This window comes from Chaetura pelagica, unplaced genomic scaffold (assembly GCF_000747805.2).
Source record: "Chaetura pelagica isolate M959 unplaced genomic scaffold, ChaPel_1.0 scaffold221, whole genome shotgun sequence".
Classification (NCBI taxonomy): domain Eukaryota; kingdom Metazoa; phylum Chordata; class Aves; order Apodiformes; family Apodidae; genus Chaetura; species Chaetura pelagica.
Window position 1 is genome coordinate 1,960,613 of NW_009952533.1, and position 27,263 is coordinate 1,987,875.

Here is a 27,263-nt window from a genome sequence, read left to right on the forward strand (position 1 = left end):
AAAAAAAAAAGAAAAAAAAAGACAACTGCTAAGAATAAATATATTCTATGAATAAAATTACATTTTGATTCTGCAGAAGGCTTAGAGTAAGTTAGTGAGTCACAAAATAATGGCAGGACCCACAGCAAGATGTGTTCTCCTGATTTTAAGCTTTCAAATATGCTACAAGTAAGGGTATTTTCAAGTTTTGCACTTGAGAAACGAAAATGATGGACTCAGGAAAAAAAAAGCGGGGAGGGGCAAAATAATGCAGGCACAGACAACTTGACACTTGCAGAAAACAACTCGCTTGTGTCACTACAGAACCTATCTGAGCCTAAAACGACTTGCCTCTTGAGACATTGCAGCCCACTGACTATGAAGTGGCTTTAGGCTGACTAATTCAGACTTAGCCATCTAATTTAGGGCAGGTAAATCTCATCTTGCCTAAGATGATCTGTGTGTTTAAATGTCCATCTGTTTCTTGCACATACATCAGAATCCTGGAGGCTTAGAATACAAAATATTGTTCTATGATTGCTTTAGCCACAACCTTTATTAAATCATTTTCTACACAGACATGCCAGATCCTTTTATGCTAGGTCTTTCATGTCTCTCTCTTAAAGGCAATGTGCAGATTATCGTATTATGGCTTGTGTGACAGGCTTTAGAATATTCACTATATTCCTGTCTCAGAAGTTAATTTAACCAAGGTATTTCTACAGTATAATTCCTTATTGTTTCTAGGACTAATTGTACTGGATATATGCAGAACTACGGCAAAGAAGTATTTGACAACATTGCAATCAAAACAGACATTATTTGACTCTACTCCCTGGATGAGCAGCTTATGAGACATTCTCTGAAATGCACCTTAGCATTCAAATGTACATTACATTTCTTCATTTTTAATTATTTTTTTTTTTACAGAAATAAGTATTTAAGCAAGCCCTGAAGCTCTGCATACCATTTCCACTACTGATTTACATTCTCTATCACAGGTGGAATGTTGTGGTTGCTCCACTTTTTCCCTCCTGCCCTCTAACCTGCCGTTTTACATTTTGGGCTATAATCCTGTGCTTCCCCATTGTTCATATGCCTTTTGACTAGCTGGGGAAAGCTACCTTTTAAGCCTTTTTAACTGGAATACTTTTGGGGGGAGGTTTTTGTTTTTCCTCCAGTACTAGACAAACATTTAACCAGCTCCTATTAGACACATGGAAAAAGATCCCATGCATATAGGTGAGCCCTACATGAGGGCTCTGTGTATGTCCAGACACAACATGGTGGAAATCCCTCTAGTTGTACATAAAGACCATTAAGATATTAGAAGAATATATACTGAATTTCACCAGATGAAGGTCCATCCTCCTGATATTTTTTTAAGTATTTGAGTCTTCCCACTTCTCTTGCAGCTACATTATCCATAATATTCTGCTGTATCTGTTTCATCACTCCAAACGTACACAGAACTACAGCAAGAACTGTTCTTTAACCACACTGGACTCAAAAGAGATATGGTTTGTTTGGATCAAGAAAATGCTTTCCTAAGATTATGTTTACATTAGTCTCTGAAAGATACAGATTTACTGCCTTAATTGGTGAAAAATACTTGGTTTTCAAGAGATTCTGTTCTTTGCTTCAGTGGGTTTCTGCAAAGGTCTGTAACTTTTTCTGTTGACTCCTTCTAGCTTGTGCTTGCCTGGATTTTTTTGGAAAATATAGAAGAGATCTGTCTTTTACTGTCCACCACAGAAACTTTTTTTACCTCAAGTCTTCCCTATTTCCTAACACACACATCCCTCACTTTTTCTTGCAGATATATTTATAAGTTACAGGCCCAAAAGTCAAGAGCTTCTTTCATCCATATAACTGAAAGGTACCAATTTTTCTTTTCAGTATGAGCTTCTCCACAAGACAGCCCACTGAACAAGACTGAGTTTTGCACTAAGGTTTTGGATTCCATCTGAGTTTTGAAGTGTTCTTCAGAAAAAGGTCTACTCCTGATTTAAAGGCTTTATGAAACAAAGAAATCATTACAGCCTCCTGAAAATTCCACTCCATGTAATTTTTAACGTCTGCCTCATGTCCACATCTGTAAAGTCATCATAGCTTTCCTTGAGCACAAACAGTATTTCAAGCCCATTTAATAGTAGAAAAGATTTTACAACATACAATTGAAGGATACCTTTACGAACAATTTGAGATTCTCATCTGGAATGTCATACACATGTTTGTAGATAAAAATATTACCTTAATCAGAGAACTCCCACTATTTGCTATTTACTACCTGCATGTATATGAAAATATGTATTTCATTTGTTCCCCCAAAAAATAAAGATATATTTAATTTTTTAGCTTTAGAACTCAGATACTCATTGAGATTTCAAAACTCTTCTTTTTTCTTCTCTTGTCTACCTCTAAAAGTTTAGAACACAGATATTAAAACTGTATCAATTAAGGGTCTAAGGCAGAATGATATATTTTCTCATCAAACTTCAAATTCACACATTTTTCTAGCAACTCTTACAGCCTTTCCTGCTCCCCACTAGTACACGTGGCTGAGCTATGCATACTGACCTACTGCCTTCTGCATGTGGAAGTGCCCTCTTACACTAAGCTTTCTCAATACACAGTTTCATCAATTCAGCATTAAAAGGACATGCAAATGACCAAGGACAAACACTCCCTGGAGAAATTGGATTCACTTCCAGAGACTTCCTATGAGACAAGCATTCTAAAGACTTCATTTCTCAGTTTACTCATCTGTCAGACAGCACACTTACCGCATCCACAGCACAATCCACACGATTATTTGCAAAGTATATAGAGATTTAGACCTCTGCCAGGCTGGCATTTAGGGATAGCAGTCCTTCACTCTGCCAGTCTTTCAGGGGGAATTTAAATAAGTCCTGTCCTCTTTGTGCCTCAGTCCTTCAGTTTAAAATGGAAATTATTCTTTTTATCCTCTTCTAACTAGCAAGACACACAGTGACAAAGTAGTATCTTAGAAGCTACACAGAAAACTTTTTCTACAACCTGAAGAAGTAATAAAGCTTTGAGTTGTCTTAGTTCAGTTCAGTATTCTGCCATGATTTTGTTAAAACAAGTGTTACAGTGAAATACAAACTTTGAGATTACAAACCAAATGAATATTTAAAGGCCTCCTCAGCCTAAGAGGCAGCTGAAACTACTGTGTCAGCAGTAGGACCTCCCAAAGACACTTAATGCTAACAGAAGCCCTCCTATAAATCTTTCACAGATCACCAACTTCAACCAGTGTCCCACTCTTCCAGTATCTCCTTGTAACTGCCTGCATCCCAATTCCTGTTTCTGATCCCAGTAGAAGAAATATGTGAAGGCAGTAACCTCCAAAATCAACCTTAGACATTTATGGCTGTGTTCACACAAAATAATTGTTTTCAGAAGTAAAGCGGAGTAGGAAGTTCTCCCCTGGCTCTCCCCACAGGCTCAGGCTCTTCACCTTGTGCCACTGTTTGCTGTTCTCTGAATGGTGCCAATCACTGCTTTTCTTTAATTAATTCTGTAAGACTGTAAATGAGCTGTCTAAAGTGAGACAGGATGCCTGCTTCCTCTCCCAAGAGTTTAAGAAACTTCTGGCCCAGTACATGAAGTTACTTATAAAGATTTGTAAATTGGAGTTCTGGTGCCATATGCGTTTAGTATTACAGGCTGTTATATTTAAAATGTAGTTTTAAGACAGTACCTTCCTGCTGTGAGAATGGGAGCAATTTCAAGCCTACAGGAGAACCAAATCAAATCTGGCAAGTTCAGCCTCAGAAGAAGAGTTTCTCAAGCCTATTTAACTCTCAACTTTAAGCGGATTTAGGCTTTAACAATAATTTTCTTCTGGTGTTGCTTGAGCAATGTTATTGTTGTTATAGAAACTTGTAGATATTTATTGCTGGTTTTGACATATTTGCAGTTTCCCAGTTACAGGATCACTCACTGCAGCTGCATATAGCAGAGTCTGTAAATTCCCAGTTAGTAATAGCCCAAATTATAAGAAATCCCCACTTGTCATAATTTTCTAGTTTTTCCCACAGCTGTTGATAGCCTAAATCAAAAGTGTGAATACTGAAAATCAGTTGTAAAGTTTTATGTGCTGAAGTCTGAGGACTGCATAAAGCCTATGTGCTTTATCATGGAAGCCCTGGAGCACAGCTGCCACCTTCTGCTAACTCAATGATCCCTGGGGACCCAAGCTGACTGATGGGGACCAGGGAAGCAGTCAGTCACCTTTGAAGTCTCCTGACCAGCTCCTAAAATTCTCCCAACCTCCTGGTTATCACAGGGTCTCTCTCTTGGTCCCTGGGTAATCAGGGTTTTACCACAGCATTCCATAGAACCACAGAATGGTTTGGGTTGGAAGGGACCTTAAAGATCATTTAGTTCCCACCTACTTGCCTGGGCAGGGACACCTCCCACTAGCCCAGGTTGCTCCAAGCCCCATCCAACCTGGACTTGAACACTTCCAGGGGTGCCACAACTTCCCTGCACAACCTGTGCCAATGTCTCACCACCATCACAGTAAAACATTTCTTCCAAATATCTAACCTAAATCTAACTTATTTCAGCTTAAAAACATTCCCCCTCATCCTATCACTCCATGCCCTTTAAAAAGGCCCTCTCCAGCTTTCTTTAGTGCCTTAAGGCACTTCTGATCTAATGTCTCACCTTTTTTTTTAAACTTTGAACCTTAACTGAGGAGAGCCAAATTCTTCTCCCACTAAAGTGAAAGACATCCTGGATTTGAAATGGACAGCACATCTGCAGAATGTCTCCATTTGTGTTTTGGTGATGACAATACTGAAAACGGACAAATCAGGTAAGAATAATCAGGAATTAATCAAAAGCATAAGATGTCATCTTCATAGTTATTCAAAGGCTTAAGGCCATTCCTGAGCAATTTATCTGCAACCATTCAGGTGATTACATTTTTGGTCCTCCTACATTGTCATTCATCTATGTACCTGATTGCATATTACTGATTAAAGGAGTCTATACCTTTCATATATTACTCCTTGGTGAGCTTATCTTCATGGAAACTTTTCCCAGAGATAACAAAAACCATTAAAAAAATGCTGCAGCACTGGCAGTTTTGGTTTATTCCGCTGGGCATGATGAATACCGAAAATGTTCAGTGCCACTGCAGTGAAAAAGAATGCAACAGGAATTCCAACTGTGACCTTGGGAACGAAGCCACGAGTCCTGTGCTATTGAACACACAAAGTGAAGACATTCTTGAAGAATAATCAAATCCATAAATGTTCATACAGCAATAGCTCCAATCAGAATTAGAGTCCTGAAAGTACAAGGCCTCAAACTCTGAGGCAGAAAAGTTTGCAAGTATTTGAGATTCAAGAAGAGCTCTTGAAAACTGTAATGATTTTTCTGGCATTTTGAAGGTGGGAATATGCCTTTTGACTGTAACTCATTCTTCAGACAAAGGCTGTCTATATGAGTATTTGTCTGGCACTACTGTAAGGCAGCTTAAAACCAGACAAAGGACCCGTTCTCATGTACAAATTGCTCACAACAAATCCAGAGGGAGGGGGCATCAGTGCAGTCTTGCAAGAGGCAGCTGTATGCCTTACAAACAGCAAGAGACCTGGGGACTCACAGGCTCTTAAAAAGCTGTGGTTAACACCACTGTTTTACTTTCTGCTGCTGAAGAATGGTAGTTAATTCCTTTATTTCATCAAGTTCTCCTAACTGTGACAAGACCAGCTGTTGCAGGACAAAGCAGGAGCAAACACACTGCTCTGAGTGAAGATTTGAGGGGCAGTTTAGTCATTCTTTCACAGCAGTGCAACCATTATGGTATTTCATCCATCTCCATTGAGTGACACCACTTAATACTTTGCTCCTGCCTATGAGGAATAAACACGTATGGAAAACCCAGACATAAGTCCTGATTGCAGGGAGAAGCCCCAACATGTGCCACACTTATTCCTTCCGTTTCGGAGGTACCGCACTGTTGTTTACTTTCTTCAGTGTCTCACAAGAGTTTAGCTGGTGGTCTACCCATTTATGGACACATTAGCTATGTTCTTGCACAGCTCTCCAATCTTCTTTATCTTCATGCAGCACCCTCTCACCCTCCTCTTACAAATGGTGTACAAAAGAAACCTACCACAAGACACTGAGCTGGCAGAGCTACCACAGTAATTAATGTTCACTTTTCCTCTTGTAAGGGAAATCTCTGCAAGCAAAGAGTGCTTTTTACAAATTCATAATTTCTAGAAGTATAGTAGTTTACATAATTGGAGACCTCAATAGTTTTTATAGATGTTGACAGAAAGATTCTTCCCTTTACAGTAATATATATAATTGAGCACTTCTGGATTCAGCTGCAGCAAAATGGACGGGTGCTGACACCCATTTTTCATGATTTGTCTTCACTCCAAAATGTGTCTATGGCTGAGGCTGGGCCTATAGCATTGACTGAACAAACACGATACTGGCCATTACTCGGCAGTTAGGGGAGACCAGGACAAAGCACATGAAGCATCTTGGCATTTCACTATAATTAAAACTTATTGGAACCAGAACCAGTGTTGTATTAATGAATCCAATTCTTTACTATTGTGGTATTGGAACTGACAACTTCCAAAAGAGGAAACGGGAAGGCAGCCATCAACCTCAACAAGACAGGGGAAGAAATCAGTTTTCTGGAGAATCCTAGTGAGGACATTGAAACAGTGCTCTATCTCAACATCTGTCAATAGAGAAAAAAAGGGAGGGCAAGAGAAGGAAGTTTCAGGAGCCTTTCTACCAGATCCCAAACATCTTCTGTTTTCTTAAAATAAGTGCAAGTGATGATTTTTTGCACACGAAAATGAATTTTTTCCTCTCCCATAATTACATAGTATGAATCCCTGTTTTATTACACTTTTTATTTATGTTCTTTTATGGACACTTTGCGAAGGGATAGTGAGAAGGGAATGCTATACACTGCAGATATGAGAAGGACATTTGTTAAAAAAAGTTGTAAATCAGAATGTAGGATTAGCTATAAACAACCAACCCAACTACTGAATTATGTAACTATTTTAAGCCATTCATAAACCAATTATTGACCATTAATTAAACCCTAAGGTATGTTTACATTGCATAATTTCATTAATAGAGCTATATACTTCCTATGGCTACAGCAACCAAAATTATTCCTCTGAAAATTAGAGGGTAAGGGACAAGAGGTACAGAATCAGTCCACAAAGTACCCACAAATGCATGACATGAGCAAAACAACCACTTTGAGAAAGATACTGCCACAAAATACTAACTAGAAAATGACACATACCAAAACAGACAAAAAGGGACAACAGCCAGTCCATACAGTGTGTTGGAAAATCCTAAGACCTGTGTGTTGGCAGGCTGCCAAGGGGAGAGAAAGGAGGAAGGGGAAGGGGCAAATTCCTGAGAATGAGAAGCTTTCTAATATGAAAGCCCCATAACCTTCCATGGAAAGCTTCACCTCAGCAACAAACAGCCATTTGTATGTCCCACAACTTAGTATGGGGTGAGAGACTGTGTCTTAGATAACAGGTCCCAGACTTGCAATGATTTAAAGATAATCACCAACAGCTTGAGTTGCACCTGGATGAGAACAGGAAACTAGTGCAGAAACATGAGCACAAGCATTATCCTCTCTCAGAAGCTCACCTCACAGATGGGAGGGTTCTGTAATAGCTACAAATTCTGCAAAGATTGGCTTTAATTAGAGCCTAACCTTGCCATGAGAGGGATGGAGGGCCATTACACACTCTGCAGGAATGATCCCAGTCTCCTGCCTAGCTGGAGATGATGAAAGGCACTGTTACTGCTGCTACTCCCACTTGCAAGGGCAGTGACAGGCTTTAAAGAAAGCCAAGACTGCAAAACTTCATCACGGTGAGATGAATGCTTACGACATAAGAAGGCTGAGAATTCCTACAATCAGCTTGAGCTGGCCTACCCTAATTCCTTTCTGGCAAATCACCACAGGCATTTAAACTCTTTCCTCATTCACAGTCATAGGATTTTATCAGGCAAAATAAAGACTATGGTAATGCAAGAGCCACATCTTATGGACACTCATCTTACATCTGAATGAAAAAAAGAACAATACTTTCTGTTTCCAGTTCTGCACCTTAGTTGCAACACAGCTTCATTAGGGCATGTACCAGTCCCACCCTCCACATCTTGGTTTCAAGGTATGGGAACTTCAAGTGCAAATGTTACATCTCCATAAAGAAGAGGTAATGCCTTCCAGCAAGCATCCTCTCTGAATGACTGCCATGGTAGCACTGGAAAGCACCTTCTACCTTGCCTCAGCCTGTCAGTATGGACACAACTGGTGATGCTGTCCTCTTCTACTAGACTAGTACTTCTCTGCAGATAGAAATTAGTTTGTTATTATAGGGCATATGATTTCCCAGTCTGCATTTTTTAAGCCCATGGAACACAATAGTAAGAGATTTAGGAATAAAACCAAAAGTAAACCCCAAATGCTCAAACTTCCTATTCTTCAACTCAGGGCATGCTAACCTGCACCCTGTCCTGTGCCCTCCAAGATGCTAAATCAGCTGCCATTCCCAGCAGGGGTGAATCACACCGCAGCTCTACAAGTTCTTTCAAATGTCTCTCCAAGCAAAAAATCGTCACTGCTGCTTTATACATGTTGAATCACAGGCAGTTCAGTGTCAGCTAGATCCTTATCTGGTCACGGAGTAATGGCCAAATTCAACTCTGGGCACATATATTTGATTTAGTATAACTGTGAGGCCGTAAATTTATTCAGGGAAAATACTAAGAGTGGAGAACTTCTCTTATAAAAAGAAGATAAAAATCAAAATGTTAATTTAATGACATTGTAATTTAAAGTCTTCCTCAGAGCCCCTTGGAGAGTCCACACGCACATTAAGAAAAAAAACAATCTGGAAAGGAGAATCTCCAGAAAAGCTGAGCGGGTGCCCAATTATAACATGCACTTGAACAAATGGAACTCTCTGCCTAGTTCTCATATGTACAGATTACGTGTAAACAAAAATAGAGTTCCAGGTACCTTATGAACATTGAACAGCAAGCCCAAAACTTAGTGACTTATTGTGGGTCTGATCCAGAACTGATTCGCTAACATGGAAACTGCCTTCTAGGTGCCATTAGTAGGGCTGGAACTGGATCTTCTTGATCTGCAACACAAAGACCATTTGGTATTTTTACTGGCCATTCACAGGAAGATGGTGCAGCCCTATAGCTGAGCCCTGGACATATGTTCATCTCTGCTCCAGGGAAGACTGTCTCCAGCAAAAGGATGAAGCAGGCAGCTTTAGGGATAAGTACTTAAACTTCTGCAGCCAGATTAGTCTGTGCTTTCACTCTGCATTACTCCAGCCTAGTTAGAAGCCATGGCTACTTTACTCATAATTTGTTCTTATTTTATATTAAGGATGTAGAGTTGCTCTCTGTGCATGGAAATGCATTGGAACCCAAAAAAGAAAGCAGGAGGAAGAGGAAAATATTTGCACTTAGACTATCACAGTGTAAATGCACTAAAGAAAACTTGCACATCCAAAATCAAATCAAAGCACAGGTACACTTCACAGACAATGGAGAAACAGACAAAAATCAGCATATTCAGAGAGTTATGCTTGGAGCACTCTGCTGAGGTTTTACCAGAGCATTTGTCTGACAGCTACACTGTGAATCAAGATTTATTTATTCAGAGCATTTGTGGTTCCTTTCTCTACCTGCAGTTACATTCTAGGCATCACAAGACCCATGGCTGCAACAACAGAAAACATTTGAGCTGATTAGGTAATATGCTGGAAAAAGGAAAGTTTTCTTGCATTATTCTACCTAAACATTTCCAAGCACAAACCTTTTACAATGGCAACTAGTGACTGCCCTACGCATCCTCACTCTATAGTCAAAGCTATTATGGAAATAAATAGTACAATGGCTTCAATTTATAACGACTAATTTTAAACGCTTGCACCGATCCATTTTTACTTTTTTATCCTTCTGAACTGATGCAAGTTTTCCGAGGCGCACAAGAAGCCAAGCACCGAAGGCAGCTTTGCTGTATCTGGCTGCCATCTAGTGGGCCCATCTCTGAGGATGGGGCTCCACCAGCAGCATCACTAACAGGAACGCTCGGGTTACACTCGTGTTGCCATTCTTAGTAGAACACTAAAGATTATTTCATTTCACGGCTCCCATTGTTCTGTACAGGTCTTCAAAGTGAAAAAAAAACCACTTCAGTTCATATGGTGATGTATGTGTGATCATATCACAGCAATGATATTATTTCTTCACTCTGTGTAACTTCTGTACCTGTAAATCACCCACAGGAGAATGTTAGGGTTCTTCTTTTTTTGTTTGATTTGTTTGTTTTTGTTTTTCCCATAAAGACAAAGCTACATGCTTTAGAAAGTCAATGATATTATTGAAACATAATTAACAGTCACAGACTTCATTACTTGTCTGTGACATTTACATTAAATGAGCTTCAATGGCTTGCACAAAAGCAGTTGTAGTCACTGCTGTTTCTTTCAGTTGGTTATGATAAGCTTTCCATGAGGACTTGATTATGAAATGCTTCTGACACAGTATTATTAAGAGTGGCTATGTCTGAGCTCCAGAGGTCTCCCTCAGTGGCTGAAACACGATGGTGACACCACCAGCCTGCACTGAGTGTCCAGGCTAACCCTGCTACAGCAGACCCCTCAATCCCAGAACTGACAATGTAGGTCTGAAAAAAAAAGGATTTGAGAGACCAGCATTTCAGAGGCAGCTATATAACTAAAAGGTAGATCTTGGGAGAAGGGTTAGACTTTGAGATGCAGGCTGACAACATCTAAAAGCAATAAACATAATAGCCATAGCCTAATACTGCAGCCCAGACTGTATCTTCATTTCTTTAATTCTCTAGACTTCTGGGAGGTATTACATAGTCCTGTATATGGCTGAAAGTAACTTACAAGCCCATGGCAAGGGCCAAAATCAAGTATAGCTATCACACAGAGTGCTCCTAACAGGGAACCTCATAAAGGTATACTGAAGAGAAAAAAAAAAAAAAAGACACTCAGCATATTACAAAGCCCATTCTCTAAGGAGGTCGTTGAAGTCAAATAAATTTCATAGGTCTTTCCTATGTAATAATTTAGGTGCAGTTAATATGCCCCAGAATACCAATAACAGCTAGATGCAGAGGTCATTTATTAACATTTTATCAATAGGATCTTTATGAGATGCAGGCTCCTTCTTCAAGACCCACCCCATGCCAACAACTCAGAACATCAATACTCCACAGAAACCCACCTCAGTGCAATCATCCATTTCAGACAGCTGTCTGAGCAATACTATGTTAGCAAATGTCTTTGGGAGATACTCAACCTGCTGCCTCTATCTGAAGCCAAAACTAACTCCAGACTTGCTGGGAGAAGGAAAAAGCTGCCTTCCCTCAACCATGAGAGGTTTTCATATGAGGTATGATAGCATCATGTTTCTTCTGAATATTAACTCAGTTCAGTTTAACGGTAATTTCTTCCTTGTCTGAGGTCCCTCATTTCAGTAAAACAATTACGGTTTTTGTTATATATACCCTGGACCCAACAGAGCTTTCCAATACTTCACTACATAGAATCCAAGCTGATCAAAAAATTAGTAAAAAAACCCAACAAAACAAACCGCAAAACAAATAACTGGTCAATTGATTATGCTCCCTATAAGTTACATGGATTTTACTATTTCAGTTGGGGTGGCTTTTCCATGAATTTGAGATTATATTTGAGTACAAAAGAGAAAAATATTGCTACACAACTGAACACATGAAAGTTAAGCTCACGTGTTGAAAATTTTCCACTTGAAGCAGTGGAGTATGAAAGTCTAAAGGCCTTGTACCATCAGCTGATGAGTGCTCCATTGTTCTGGGCCTAGAGAGATCCAGGGGTTTTCCTTTAAGGTCCATCTACATAACAAATATCCGGAGCACCCATATTGGGAAGTGTTGCCAATTCCACCACTTCAATAGCCAGCTGAGAAAAATGATATGAAGAAATCAAATATATCATAACTGAGAATTTTGTTTAAAAAGTCAATAATGTGATTGATCCAGTTAGGCAAAACGTTTGAGAAAATCAAACATTTCACCCAGAGATCTGAATTGCCACTCTCTTACACTAATCATTCCGGATTTCTCAGTTTCAATTTGTGTGAAAGCAGTTTTCTCAGTGTTCAGAAATTCTGCTTATAAATGGCTTAGGTTTTAAGTAATACTTTTCAGTTAAATGCAGCACTCGGCTTATAAAAACATCACCTCCACCCTCCCCCCAGTGAGCTGCTACATCTTTTTTCCTCCAAACTACAATCATCCTCCACCCCCCAATTACCACACATTAGGAGCCAAATAGAGATATCAAATATGGGACATAATGGGCATTTAACAAAGACCTCCCAGCTGTCTTCTGACAGTTTCATTGCATAATGTTGACCTTTGCATGTCTTGTTAACAACATTAAAAAAAACCAAAAACCAACCAAAACTACACCATTCTGGACTGCAGCTAAAAAAAATAAATAATGAAAAAGTCCTATGATGTATTTGGGGGGCAGGGTGGAGTCTTCACTTATTTGAATATATGGATGGCCTTATTAGGATCTCTTTGATGCTTCCTAAAGGCCCAATATTTGATTTCTTAATACTCATTCTTACCTTCCTTTTTGCTGAAAAGTGATAGTTCACTTTGAAAGCAGAGATTTATACTACAGTCTCTTCATTTAAACCTTATGTAAAGAAATAAAATCTTTATGTCCACACATATTTGAGCTCCTACCTTCATGCATTTATAGCGTGTTACATTTCCCAGCTTTCCCATATTTAATGTTTTACAGCCTGTTCGGCAGATTGAAGCAGTAAAAGGCTTGAAGGCCAGAAAGCAGACAGCAGCTCAGTATTTTAATTAGAAATGGACCAACACAGAAACCTCAAACTGATCAGTTATACAGAGGCACTAGCAAAACCTCCCTCAGGAATAAGAGCAATCTGTTCTATGACTTCTACCAAAACAGTTTAGAGAGTTTAAAATCCTTTAAATGAAACCTCTTGGCCCCTGTGTTGTCTCATCAGTGTTGAGAAATACCATGGTAGGAAAAAGAAAGAACAAGAAAGAGAAGGAACCATACTAAATAGAAAAGGTCAGGATAAGGAGAAATAACTACTTCTTCATTTTAAGAAGGCTTCACTCTCACACTCTCAGATCTGCATTCCCCAGCCAAGATGTGTGATATTTTCTGTGGTCAGCAGCACAGTTGCATTGACATTTTAGCTTGCATCTCACAAGCATTTGCCAATGTGTTTGAAAAAAATAGTTCAATAGAGGAAGTTGTCAAAAAACATTTATTAACATTTTTCACAGTTTGTGTGAAATACACAAAGTTCTACTCCTTTTTTCCCTTCCTTTTTATACTATATTATTACCAAAAAGGCAAAACTGAAAATAGGAAAACACAATCAGCTGGGAACATCAAGACCACCATCCTATACCTTTCCCTTTCTCTGAAGAAGGACTAAATATCACTCCGCAATACACTTCAGGTGTTTGTCTAATCTGGAAGTGTCATCTTTCCCCAAACAACCTGCAAGGTCTGCTGTCACACAGCCATCTGAGGGCAAGCCACACTGGAACTTCCCACATCATTGGATATATGGCAAGAATGTCATGGCTTCACAAAGGACTGGCTTGTAGGTCCCCCAGCACCCCACAGTGCACATGCTGAAGAAAAACTGTGAAAGTGGGCAACACAGTCTAGGTCTTGTCCATGAGTGAATGGCTCAGAAATCAGGTAGGTCAGAGCTGACAGAAGCTGCATTAATTATTTTGGCAAAATTTCTCTGGCTTACAGCCTGCAAGCTACTCCTTAAAATACTTTCCTGAAGTTTTCCTTTAGTCGTTCCATGTAGATCTCGCTTTCCAAACCTCTTAAACCTGTTGCTATCCTTGCAGTTCTCTCTCTCATTCTCTAATTTCTTTATTTTCCTTTTTTTTGGTAGTAACTATTTTAAATTTAAATTACATCATTAAAACATGATGCCCCAAAACACATATGCAACACTACCACTGATGCCTCACAAGTATTCAGTTATCAGAGCAATTACTGTTCACAAGTTATTTTTAAAAATACTCCTCAGAACAAGGTTTCTCCTCTGCAAGAGCACAATACTGACTTACTGCTCAGTCTGCAAGCCTCTATGATTTCTACATCTTCCTTTGTGCTACTGCTCACCAAAACATCATGCATGCATATGCAGAGGGTTTACACATTGAACTACATTTCTTATATAAATTCCTCAAGTTCATACAAAAAGCCAAGAAGAAATTGGGATGTTCCATGGCCCTCCATTTTAGGCATTACCAGTCAGCCTACCCATTAACACTAGAATTAGTAGAATCAGCAGAATCACCCAGGACTTCCAACTTGTTTTAGCCAGAAGTAACTTGTTTTAGCTAGAAGTGTTCTGCCAAATAACCCAGCTAATCAGAACAGCTACCTAGAATCATTATAAATACTATGAAATAACACAGACTACAGTGCAGAGACCCTCAGCAGCGTTATGTGTTCACTTCCGTGTTATGCTTCATGATACAGTATCTACAGACACACAATGTTAAATTAACAACAAAACATTAAAGAACACCAGCAAGATCGCAATAACAACTAAATTTGATTTTTCCACTCCACTTCCTGTCTCCTCAGTTCACCTGGAGTTTTGCTAGCCAGTATGAACCCAGCCTAGAGCAGGTATTTCACACTGAGAACAGAAAGGCCTGTTCAAAAGGCAAGAACAAGCTAACCCAGAAGGCTGGAAAGGACACGCTACTGCAGGGACAAGTCCCCTTCACTGCATGGGCATAGCAGAACTTCTTGGGCTAGGACACAGATTTATGAATGTCAGATAATGCCCTAAGTGCAAAAAATAAACTACACAGATGGAAAAAATGAATTGCTGACTTGAACTCTGCTACATGAACTCTACTCCTACATGCACCCCTCTAAAAATCTTAAAAACACAACCACAAAACCCCTATGTTTACCCTTTGCCTAAAACAAGCTATATTCTCTCCTCAGTGTTTTGTTACCATCCAAATGTAATTACTTCTCTCAAGAACTAAGGCTAAACTCTCAAGTTACTCTCCCTAATTCTTCAGTCATACTGATTAGTCCTAAATAAAATAGCAATGGCATAAACAAGTATCACAGGTGAAGTGAGCTACAGAATTAGAAAAGTGCAGAAAAAAAGGCATGATAAAATGAAAATGTTATGGCCAAATAAATCATAATCTGACACCTTTCACATCTTTAATCTTTTAGCACAAACTGAAGGTAAAAAAAGACCCACCATCCACGGCTCAATACCTGTCAAAGTCTGACTGAGGTCTTTGTTCAGGTACCTCTTGGCCAGAACACCATGCTCCATGCTCTGAGCCCAACCTCTGATAGAATTAGATCTTATTTCCAAAGAGTTATTTTAGGAGGATAGAGGGATTTATCCTGTGTGGACTTACTCTGATATAAATCCTTCCCTCTGATTGCAATAAAACCTCTTTGTGACAACTTCTGACCAAGCAAACCTCTCAAAGAAGTCTTTCAGAATTAAAAGCCTCCTTTCCCATACTCTGCTTTCACATGAGTGAATGGAAGAGAACAGAAATCCTTCTGGTGCCAGCAAACTGACTTTGTGTACTCTATGTTTTTTGGCTGCAAATGTCTTTGTTCAATTTTAAAAATAAGTTTTCATGTAAATGCTTACAGGTTTTGAGGCAACTACTTAATGCAACTTGAGGCAGGTCAGCTGCGGATTTGAGCAGACAGAGCATGTAAGAGTAGCTACAACTAAAATTTTTCCTCTAATAAAAACTCACATTGATTCCTACACCATAAAGTATTACAGAGATGCAAGAAGCCATTGAATCCAAGAGTGCCTGCCTAGGAATCACAAGGAGGAGATGGCTTCTGGTATCTTTCCTTAAAAGCAGTGAGCAAGTTGTGCTTAACTGCTGCTACCTCTGAAGAGGGAAGCAGAGCACACATCCCCACCTGTCAGGCTGAGAAGTGAAACCCTTCTCTTTGAAAGCACAGATGATCCAGGAAGTCTGATGGAAAAAAAACCCTCTCCATCAAACCAATCTCTGTGAGTTTCCAAGGAGTCCCAAACCTCAATGGTCTGTCAGAAATTATGCCTAGCTATTGCTAAGCTATAGATGCAGACAGCCAACTGTATGACTTTGGCAACAATCAGGGAACTGCAGCAAAAAACTTGCCGTTTTATGGAGTATTTGTATTAATATTGTCACTTCTGTTCCCTTACAAAAGCTGAATTTGCAACGGTGTCTCAATCTCAGTTTATAAAAAAAGGAAAAAAGAACACAAACCTGTATCGTGTGATGCACTAACCCATAACATGAAACCTCTCTCCATGAGACAAGCTGAGATATGTTGCTGTATATACCCAGTAAAAACTGTGGGAAAACATGATCCAGAGAAGTGCTAATTTAGTTGATGAAGTTGGAAACCTTGTCTTCATTCAGCAGAGATTATACTCAGACTAACGTACCCTCAACTCAATACACACTTATATGTATATTCCCCTGCATAAATTTCTACAATTAAGATTAAGTTACTGTATGTAACTATGTATGTTGGAACAACCAAAGCTAATTTTTCAGGATGTAGCTAGTATGCACAGAGTAAAACTAGATTATTGTAATTAAGAAATGTCAAATCTGCAAAGCCAGAAAGGAAAATAATTTTCACAAGCTATTATATGCAAAATAGAGAATGGAAAATTATTGTTGTGCATGATAATGGTGCTCAAGTCAGGAATGCAGACCAATAATCTTAGTAAAAATGGCTTCAGCAGCATCTGTGTACACACATGCCTACTGCACATGACTACACAACATGCCAGCCCTATGTATAAAAATCAGAACACTTCAGCATGTTGCAAGCCATCTGTAGGCTTTAGAAGTCATTAAACTAAATATAACAAACTACAACAAACAGCAGCAGTGGAAGTTTCCAGGATATCCCAATTAAGTATTTTTTTACCCCAAAATTAGGAAAAATGTACATTAATTTCTAAGAGAAACACGCTTTCTGTTCTTCTGTAGCATTTACCAGCAAGTGCTGGATTTAGCAACACACATATTTACGTTCAGACACTATGCTATTAAGAATGGTACCAGAACTTTTATAGTCCTAATATCATATGACTGCTCTGAAACCTCCTGCCTATTCCATCATATGTTACAGGAATCCATAAAGTTACAGTCTGAAGCTAGTGGTCCAAAACCTACTCCGAGTTTCCTTGTAGCAGCTACACTGACAAAACCAAAAACAGTATGGCTCCACAGTTCAAAGGGAGATTTCAAACCTCTGAGTTTTGTCATTGAGGTCCCTATAGAAGAGCAATTGTTCTGGAATGAGGAACTGAAAATGCATACACAGAGGATAGTGAGATCACTGAAATCAGTCCCTCTCACAAGAATCAATATTAGAGAAGAGCAGGCTTTCCAGCCATGGTCTTTACCTTCACACAGGAAAATTTTTCAGCATTTCACGAGAGAGAATACAAGTCCTTTAAAATTAAATAACTAATCCTTAAGAATAGATAGCTTATTAGAATTCCAAAATAATTGCTGTGAAAATCCATATAATTAAAAACTGAGTATCTGTTCTAACTTTGTAACTGTCATAACAAATTGGAGAAGCAGCATATCTTTTCTTGTTCATTTTTATAGGTTGGCTCATGTAGGAAGGTTACCATTTGCCAAAGTACTTTTTCATACAGGAGTCTTACTCTTTTCTCTCTGCTAATATCTTATTTGAGGAGGGGAACATAGTCTACAGCCAAATCTCCATTATTTGCTTTGGACAGTCAGTTTTGCAGCTGAGTCCATAATGTTTCTCCATGTAATTATAAAGCATGTCTGAATATTTCAGTGGTGGCTGGACAATTACATATGCCAAAACTTTCTTTTCAGATAATAACAAAACTGCATCGATAGCAAACCTGTTAAATGAACCTTCAAATTCAATACCCAACATCATATCAATTCTTCATCCAAAATACCCTGCTGGGCAGCACACATGGAACTTACATAAATGAAAGAGCTATTCAGCAGGGCAAGTATTAACACTATCAGGCATAAAAATCTTGCTTTGGCATAGGTTTCAGGTCAAAAAAGAATAAACAATGGTGCACAAAAACCTCCCAGCTGATTATGTCAATGCTAGTTAAAGAAAGTAAAACGTAAAAATGCCCTCCAAGACCTTTTATTCTTCAGATAGTATATTAATTACCTGCACTAAATTAAATTTCAGCCCTTAATTCAAAAGCATTATCTCAAGTATCATAAAAAAAGCATCATCCTGACTCAGAAAGTATAATTTTCACTTCAATCACCTCACGTACAGACATTAGCTTTGAACTCCATTTCCTGCACCACATACATTAACTTTCTGACCATTTTTTTTCACAGTGACAGTAGTTCCCTTTGCTGCACACAGAGTAAAAATTTTCACTCGAGAAAGTTTTATCTCAAAAACGCAATTGCATATGAGCAAGAGGAAAATGTACCAGCACCTACTGAACTCAAGGTTCCTTACAAACTAAAATGCTCAGGAGATAGGATGTCTGATGCCCTCCACAACAGCTTCCAGAAAGCTCTTCCAAAATGTAATCCCTCTACTAAAGCTATAATAGTTCTGTAAACAAAAAGCAGTTTATGATCGTTCCTGTATGTATCGAGATGTGTTTGGCACCAAAGTTTGCAAAAGAGAATTTCCTGTTTACAAGCTCATATTCTTTCCTGAATCCGAATGCATGCTGGAACAAAACTTTTCCACACAACTCCTCATCTTATTTCAACTGAGAAACTATTTTGATGAGCATTTTTGTGTTAACCCTAATATTGCAACAGTTTGACCTCTTCATTTCTTAAAAAATAAGAAATAAAAGTACTGAAAAACTAATGACAAAATTTAGCTATTATGACATAATGTATGGATATAAACAACTTCATAGTTTTGAAAAGTCACATTTAGTTAAATGAGGCAACTCTAGCACACAATTGTCCCTGTGTAAATGTAGCAAAACCAAAGCCTTTGTTTGTCAGGTTCTCTCAACAGCTGTTAAGAATCATTCACAGTAAATCTGACTTTTTGTTATATTTATAATAATCCATACATTATTTTAGACAAAAGACTCATGGAATTATGCAGAGATATTAATTTTCCTTATTTTCCTGTTTCTAACATATCCAGAAAAGTCTTTTTTTCCTACTTTTATTTACCCATATGGTCATGGAAGAACATGAATTACTTATGTTCTCACTACATAATCACGTAAGTTCAAAGTTAAAATGTGTTATATTAATAAACCCGAGTATTTATTTCTGTAACGGAAAGGTGCCAAAGTCACAAGGATAGAAATTAAGGTGAACAAATAAGCTATAAGGAGTATGATTTTGTCACCAATATACCAATTAGAACACTGACCTGGAGATGCTCCTGAGAGCCACAGGAGAACTTGATCACCACATCGTTGATTTACAGGCTACTGGGGTAATATTGCCCAAATTCCTAGTACATGTGCCTGAAACCATTCTAACTCTGCTGGCTGCAACTTAATTATTTCTGATTTATAGCATATCAAAGGCTTTATTATCAGGTTTACAATCACATACAGGATGTAATCTACCCACAAGACAACTACCCTTGGTTACTGGTAACCCCTTTTAGTATCATGATAGGATCTTCACATTGCTGCATACATTATTCAGGCTCTGAGTCTGCATATTCAGAAAAGTGCCATATTTACTTACAAGGACATAAAATCACCTGAAACAGCTAGCAGGTATAGAGCCTGTTATTTTGCCAGTTACGAATTTGCAGTCTTAGAAACCTGTTTCACAAAATTTTAAAATATTTAAGTGACACTTTTCAAATTATTGTAAGCTGGATTGAATACTTGTATTTTAAAGAATAAAACAGTTCAGCCTCAGACATGTTGCAGAAAAAGGCAGCTGAGCCATTTTCTGTAACACAGAAGGGGGCTTTGGATACACTTTCAAAACTGCTTCTTAGAGCAGTCCCTTACTCAGAAATTTAATTTTTTGTTTTTATTTGCAAAGTAATCACTTTACTGAGTCAGTATTTTTATGTAAAATATATCCAACTGTGTGGGTACTAGAACAGAACTAACAGTCACTGAGCTGAAGGCTCTACTTGTATATTGTAGGCAGAATCCAGATCTGGTAGGTACTGTACTTCTGAACATGATGTGGCAAGGCTGCATGAGGAACAGCAAAGCTAGTCAAAGCATGGTAGAACAGCAAAACTCAGATCCTTTGGGACTGGGTTCACTTCATACAAGTAGACCTAGGACTAAAAACCTAAGGTTAGTTGTTGACTTGAATCTAAAATATTCACTTCCAAAACGCCTATTGCCAGTAGACTTGAACTTGCTTCACAGGATCTGTAACTACATGAAAAATACTGAAAATGTCTGAAAATTGAGAACTGATGAACTTCCCCATAACAATCAAGGTCCGGGTAGGACCAGTTGTTCTATACCTAGGGAGCATATCCCTAAGAATTTCAGTTAAGTATTCAGCAACGATGAAGCTCCATTAGACCATCCACATCTCATTCTTACGTTCCTTTAGATGGGATGTGCTGAGAGGAATCTGCTGTGGGAAACACAGCTCAAATCCCATATGGAGGCAAGTAGAGCCACAGCCTGAGAATGGCAGGCAGAACAAGCCAATTCAATATCTTTTAAGAAACACACGTTTGGCAATCAGATTACACATTAACATTTTCAGGTGCAATTTATTTCACTTTGCAAATACCTTGGTAACTACAGTAAAACCTCATGAGGACTTGGAATATGCCACATCTGAGCACAGGAAGCTGAGTGGTGAGAACCCCTCTTCCTGACTGAGTTAATCCTGTGGCCATGCACTCAGAGGCACAGAAGACATGGCAACAAGGGGAACCTTTGGCTGACGCTCTCTGCCAGTTTCATTGCACTGACATAAAGATCCTCACCGTTTCTCTGCAAGATACCATGCCTTCATTCCAGATGCTTGTACATCAGAAAGCAGAAAGGATACATCCTGCAAATGCTCTTTTCCACTTGACAAGTGTTCATTTTGCAAGGGGCTGGAGCAGCTAAAGATGTCATTCCTAACAAATGTTTGCTACTATCAATAGAGCTGCTCTTTTCCTGAGATGCAGGAGCTGCCTCTTAGCCCATTTCACAGCAGGATACCACAGACTGCATTAAACCACATCATCTGAGCACTGGAAAACATCTTTTGAACAGCTACAAACCATCAATGTCTTAAAACAGCCATGGTCTTAATATGGTCAAACACATCAAAACCTAGCTTTCATTAAATCAATCAGGATTTAGAAAACAGATATGAAACTGCTACTCCTCAAAGTGTTGATCTAATAGATCACAGAATCCTAGGGGTTGGAAGGGACCTCGAAAGATCATCTAGTCCCTGCCAGAGCAGGGTCACCCAGAGCACATCACACAGGAATGCATCCGAACAGGTTTTGAATGTCTCCAGTGAAGGAGACTCCACAACCTCCCTGGGCAGCCTGTTCCAGTGCTCTGTCACTCTTACAGTAAAAAATTTTTTTCGGATATTCACCTTGAACCTTCTATGCTCCAGTTTGCATCTACTACCCCTTGTCCTATCACTGGTCATCACTGAGAAAAGCCTAACTCCATCTTCCTGATGCTCACCCTTTACATATTTGTAAACATGGATGAGGTCACCCCTCAGTCTCCTTTTCTCCAAGCTAAAGAGACCCAGCTCCCTCAGCCTTTCCTCATAAGGGAGATGTTCCACTCCCTTAATCATCTTAGTAGCTCTGCACTGGACTCTTTCGAGCAGTTCCCTGTCCTTCTGGAACTGCGGGGCCCGGAACTGGACACAATACTCCAGATGCGGCCTCACCAAGGCAGAATAGAGGGGGAGGAGAACCTCTCTTGACCTACTAACCACACCCTTCCTAATGCACCCCAGGATGCCATTGGCCTTCTTAGCCACAAGGGCACATTGCTGGCTCATGGTCATCCTGCTATCAGGACCCCCAGGTCCCTTTCTCCTACACTGCTCTCCAGCAGGTCAGCCCCCAACCTGTACTGGGACATGGTGTTTTTCTTCCCCAAATGCAAAACTCTACACTTACCCTTGTTGAACTTCATCAGGTTTCTCCCTGCCCAACTCTCCAGCTATGTATCTATTCATGATGATAAAGTTCCTTGCAAAATGTAGCTGTAACAACTGCGTTTCTTTAGACTGTAAGCTGTGCTTTCACACAAGAATCTACTGGTCACAGCACTTACTTTGTGGGAGACACAATCCATTCTCTGATACATCTGCCACCACCCATGTGAATGATCTAACCACCAGGCTCCAGAAGGGACACTCTTCAGCCTTTTTACTGAATCACTGCCATGCTTTCCTGTAAAATAGGAGACTCACCGGTCCAGAAAAAAAAGCATACAAGAGACTATGTTTCTAAAGTCTAATATTTATGTCACTAAGAAAGGAGCAGCCTGGGCTCTAGTTCCAAGATTTTGACTGTATTTTAAATCATCACATAAAATATATAAATGCTACATAATTCATTCCACCACTTCTACTTTAAAAGAAAATAATCCTCTCTCTTCAGTTCTTTGAGAGAAAAGGTTGTTTTAAGAAACATTCACTTGGCTGTTTACCCACCCAGGCCACCGGGTTTCCTCCTGAGCGAGGTACCTTAATCTCAGAGGATTATTAGAACTAGATAGAATCTTCTGTACTTTTGTCTTCAGCACCTTTCTATTAACTATCTTGAAGCACCACCTCACCCAGTATGTTCCCCTTCAAGGACACCTCCTTCACTGCATGCCTCCCATGGGACACCAAGCCACTCAGAATTTGGATTCTGGATTCCTCTTTGCAGCCAGACACTCAAAGGTTACGGTCCTCACCTCTATAGCAGATTTATGCTACCTAAGAAGAAAGTCTTCTTTTGCACTCTCCAGAAAAGAAAACAAACATGCACATTCTTGAGCAGCCAGGCTCTGGAAACCTACTTTCCTCTAGACTTGCATCTTCTCTGTCTTTTTCTCCTGCCTCTTGTTCCCTACTGCTTCCATCCTCTTCCAGTCAGTACTCCCAGCTGTCTTTTTCAGATGGGCAGGCAGCAGTTGCTCATCATTGTAGCTCTGCTGACCAGCCAGACACTGACATACACTTGTGTTGTGACTGATTCCACCAAGAGAAAGCCAGCTTTCCTGTCTTCTCTCAGTTGAAGCATTCATTTGGAGCCCTCACTCTTACCAGCTACTGCTATTCAACACACATCCAGCAATTTAAAACCTCTAAACTATAAACTTTGCCAAATTTAGCTGAATAAACCAGCAGATTCAAAAGTTGTTGAAAGTAACACATAAATCTACACACATATGGACGGAGATTTTTAACTTCCAGGGAATCACAGTTAATATTTAATAAGGAGTTAGGCTGGGGCGGAGGAAGAGCAGAAAATGAATTAAGCAAATATCTGGACGTTTCTAAAGACTAGATTCACCCTACATTTACAATGTAACCCTCTAGAGCACACACTCAAGAAACCATGAACTCAACAGCCAGGTCTCTGTAGAGACAGGGACTATGTCTGTGTTAGCAAAGTAAACAGGGCCAGGGAATGAGCCCAAGTCCTGACATATTGTCCAGGATGCTAAATCCCAGCAGTGTGATGTGACACCACTTAGGTCTGAGCACCTGAACACTCTGCAAGACAATACTCAGGCGTGATCCTGAGCAAGGAACACCTTCCCAATGGTAATTTGGACACAGCCACTCTCTTCTGTGAGGGTGACTTTATCTGTATTGATGAAGGCCAGGCTGGGCCAATTGGCTTTAGGACTAGAAAACAATCCCTGAGGCTTTGTATTTACTATGTAGAAGCAGCCAGAGAAACCAAGACGACATCATGTGTTAATGTTGGCCCAGCTTCTTGCTCACGCAGCATGGATGGATAAGTCACAGGGAGAGCATAACTCTGTCCACCACTGGAGCCGTTGGCTCTTCCCAAGCAAGCTGCTCTGAGCCTGCATTACCGTGCGGACAGACAGCATTCCAGTTCCAGGAACTCAGTGTTCCCAGATCCTGAGCTGGTGTGCTCACAGCAAAACGTGCATTCAAAATATCCCTCTTAGACAATGATCTCATGTTTTTCCACAATACGGGGGCTGCTAAATCCATTTTTTAAAATCATTCTGTGAAAAAAAGTGGGTTTTAAAAAATTGTAACACAACATTAATAGGGCCTCATATAAAAAAAAACATTTCTGTTGCATCTGGGAGTTAAAGTTCAATCAGTGCTCAGTGACTTCAGTCATGAACTAAAGGACAAGAGTTAGTAACAGGAGTTAGTCAGAGGTCCTTAGCTCTGGCCTTGAACCTTTTCTCCCCTACATTTCACATACTGCACAGAGTTGGCAAAATACAGATACAAACATGCACCAAACGATTTCCATAAATATAAATACACATTCATATACATATATTAATGTGTTTACATAGTAGGTGTATTTGTATCTACCCAGTTTCTTAAGTATATGCTGAGTATAAATATCTTATTACATATAACAGTATTTATTTCAGTTTGTTTAGACATATGCTTATATACAACACAGATAAAATATATTAAATACTCATTGGAGAGCACTTCATTACATGCACCCTGAAACACTTTGGCACAGGCACTCTCAAGGATGAAACTGGAATAGTGATCTGTCAGAAAAATACCTACAAGTTATGGACTGACTGTGTTTCCTTGTGCTAGCCTGTACTACATATACATACATGCACAAGCAAAAACTCCCACAAAAGTCAGCAGGAGCTTTGGGCAAACTTTGATACAGAAGCACCCTTTTATGAGCATTTCAGCAAAAATAAAGCATGTTTTGGGTCATTTCCATGAGTGACAGAGTAACCACTCTAGCTAGCATGATGAATTTAAAAAAAACCCCAAACTTCTACAGACTTGAAAGTGGAACACTGGGTCAGGTAATCACCTGCAGCACTAAATCATGTATTCAGAAATGAAAAGAATGCACTGTATTCAAGACCTTCCAGTTTTGCTCAAAAGTAACCATTTTTTAACGCTGACTTTTTTTTTAGACTTCAAGCTCCTATTCCCAATATACTTCATATTTTAAACAGCTTAATTCAGGAGCATATTGGTTTTTGGAAAGTCTCCATCTCTGAACTCTATCTAACCTGATATGAGGTTAGAAACAGAAATGCTTCCTTATTCTTGATAACACAGATGTTTGTACACTGTAGCATACTTGCTATTAGGACACTGAAACTGGTTTCCTGCCCTTTGAGTGAATGTCTAACTTAAAAATTTGGGTCCACTCATTCACTTCTGCTTTAAGGTCTATTCTCTCCCCATACACCCTGGGCTCCAATTGTCATACACACAGCAGTGTCAGTAGCAAATGTTTAAACATTAGTGTCAGTGACAGTATCAACCATTAATGCTAATATAAATACCTCTGGGTTTGTTCTTACCTGGCCCACCACACTACAATTTTATTAGCAAGATTTTAAACTCTTGGTTATATACAGCTCCAATATTAGCCAATACCTTTCCAAATGTCCTCTGAGTTGTAATTGACTGATAACAGCAGATAGAAAACTATTCATAAAATTTCTTTCCCACAAACTGCAGACCAGATACTCTACCAAGGAACTCTTCAGTCAGTGGTGACAGTATCTGTAAGATAGATGAAATTATTGTCTGTAACTCTGTGTTCACAAACTTTTGAAATAAACCCTAACTGCCCCTTTCCAGTCTCTACTATAAGGCAGTAAGCTGAATAGCAAAGATGTTTAGGAAATTAAGTAATTCAAAAGTATGGCAGCATGATCATGCATATGCAACATATTGAAAACAAAATAAACAGGGCTTATATTCCTCTTTAAAAGTAAGTAAATAAATAAAAGAACATAAACCCTCACAGCCATTTTGAAATAAAACTGATGAGAGATGCGTCTGCAGAATAGATTTTCTAACAAGCAGAGCATTTCTGAGACTTTTAATCAAACAAGTGTAAAGCTATGGGAGAAGCAGCTGGGTATTTCAGAAAGAGGAGAAGGCTTATAAATTAGCCAGTTGGCACAGTAATAACTATCGTATCATGAACAGTGCTGTTATAATATTATTGCTGTAGGTTAATGTGATCCTTTATACAGCCTTTTTTCTTTCACAGTAGCCCATTTTCAAGAAGCAAAATAGTTTCATTTGAATTGCAAATCCCAACACATATTTAGCTTTATTCTTTTGAAGCAGGATGAGTGACAGTGGCATATTAGAGTTAACAACCCTTACCCACTTTTAAATACATTTCTGGTATTGAAAGCTAACAGAGCTGAAAACTGAATGGATAAAGGCTCTGATCTGGCATTCATTCCTTTATTGGAGCCTTGAAAGGACTGTGTGGAGGGAACCTGATAGAAATTTTGTGTCGCTGCTGAAGAGAGCTCAGTCCAAGGTAGAAAAATAATAGGTCTGACACTTTTATAACATTCCATTCCTGGGGACCAGTGCTTTCAAAACTGAAATTAGGGGCTGTGCATCCTGTTTGATTCAACTGGTGTCTCAGTTTAATGGACTACGGGCCTCACAAAATTGCTGAACCAAACCTTTTTAAAGATTCTGTGCCTCCTGTACACAAATCCATTAGTGTGGGTGGCAGCAACAGAAGACTGCAAAAGAAGCTATGGGAAAACATGCAGTTTGAAGCAGATAATAGTCTCCTTCCAAAATTCCTACCCTTGCAAAACCATTTTTAGGTCTAGGACGGAAGCTTAACCTACATACTGTCATAAGTAACAATTAGTTTTCTTAGCATATTATCTCCCCCTACCTATTTCAAAATCCAGCTTATAGACAGAATTTGAGGTACACTGGGACTACAGGAAGTGACAGATTTGCATGCTAGAAAGAGGAATCTTACTGTCTTTTCTATATAAAAGTTTTGGGCAGGGTGCAGTGGCCCAGGAGTTGGGCTTGTCAATCAAGTATTACATGGACAATAAACTTGAGGCATACAGTAGACATGTAGGCACAGAACAGACACACAACACAAAAGTGACAGAGCAATATCAGACAAGTTGATTTGCTATTCTTCACC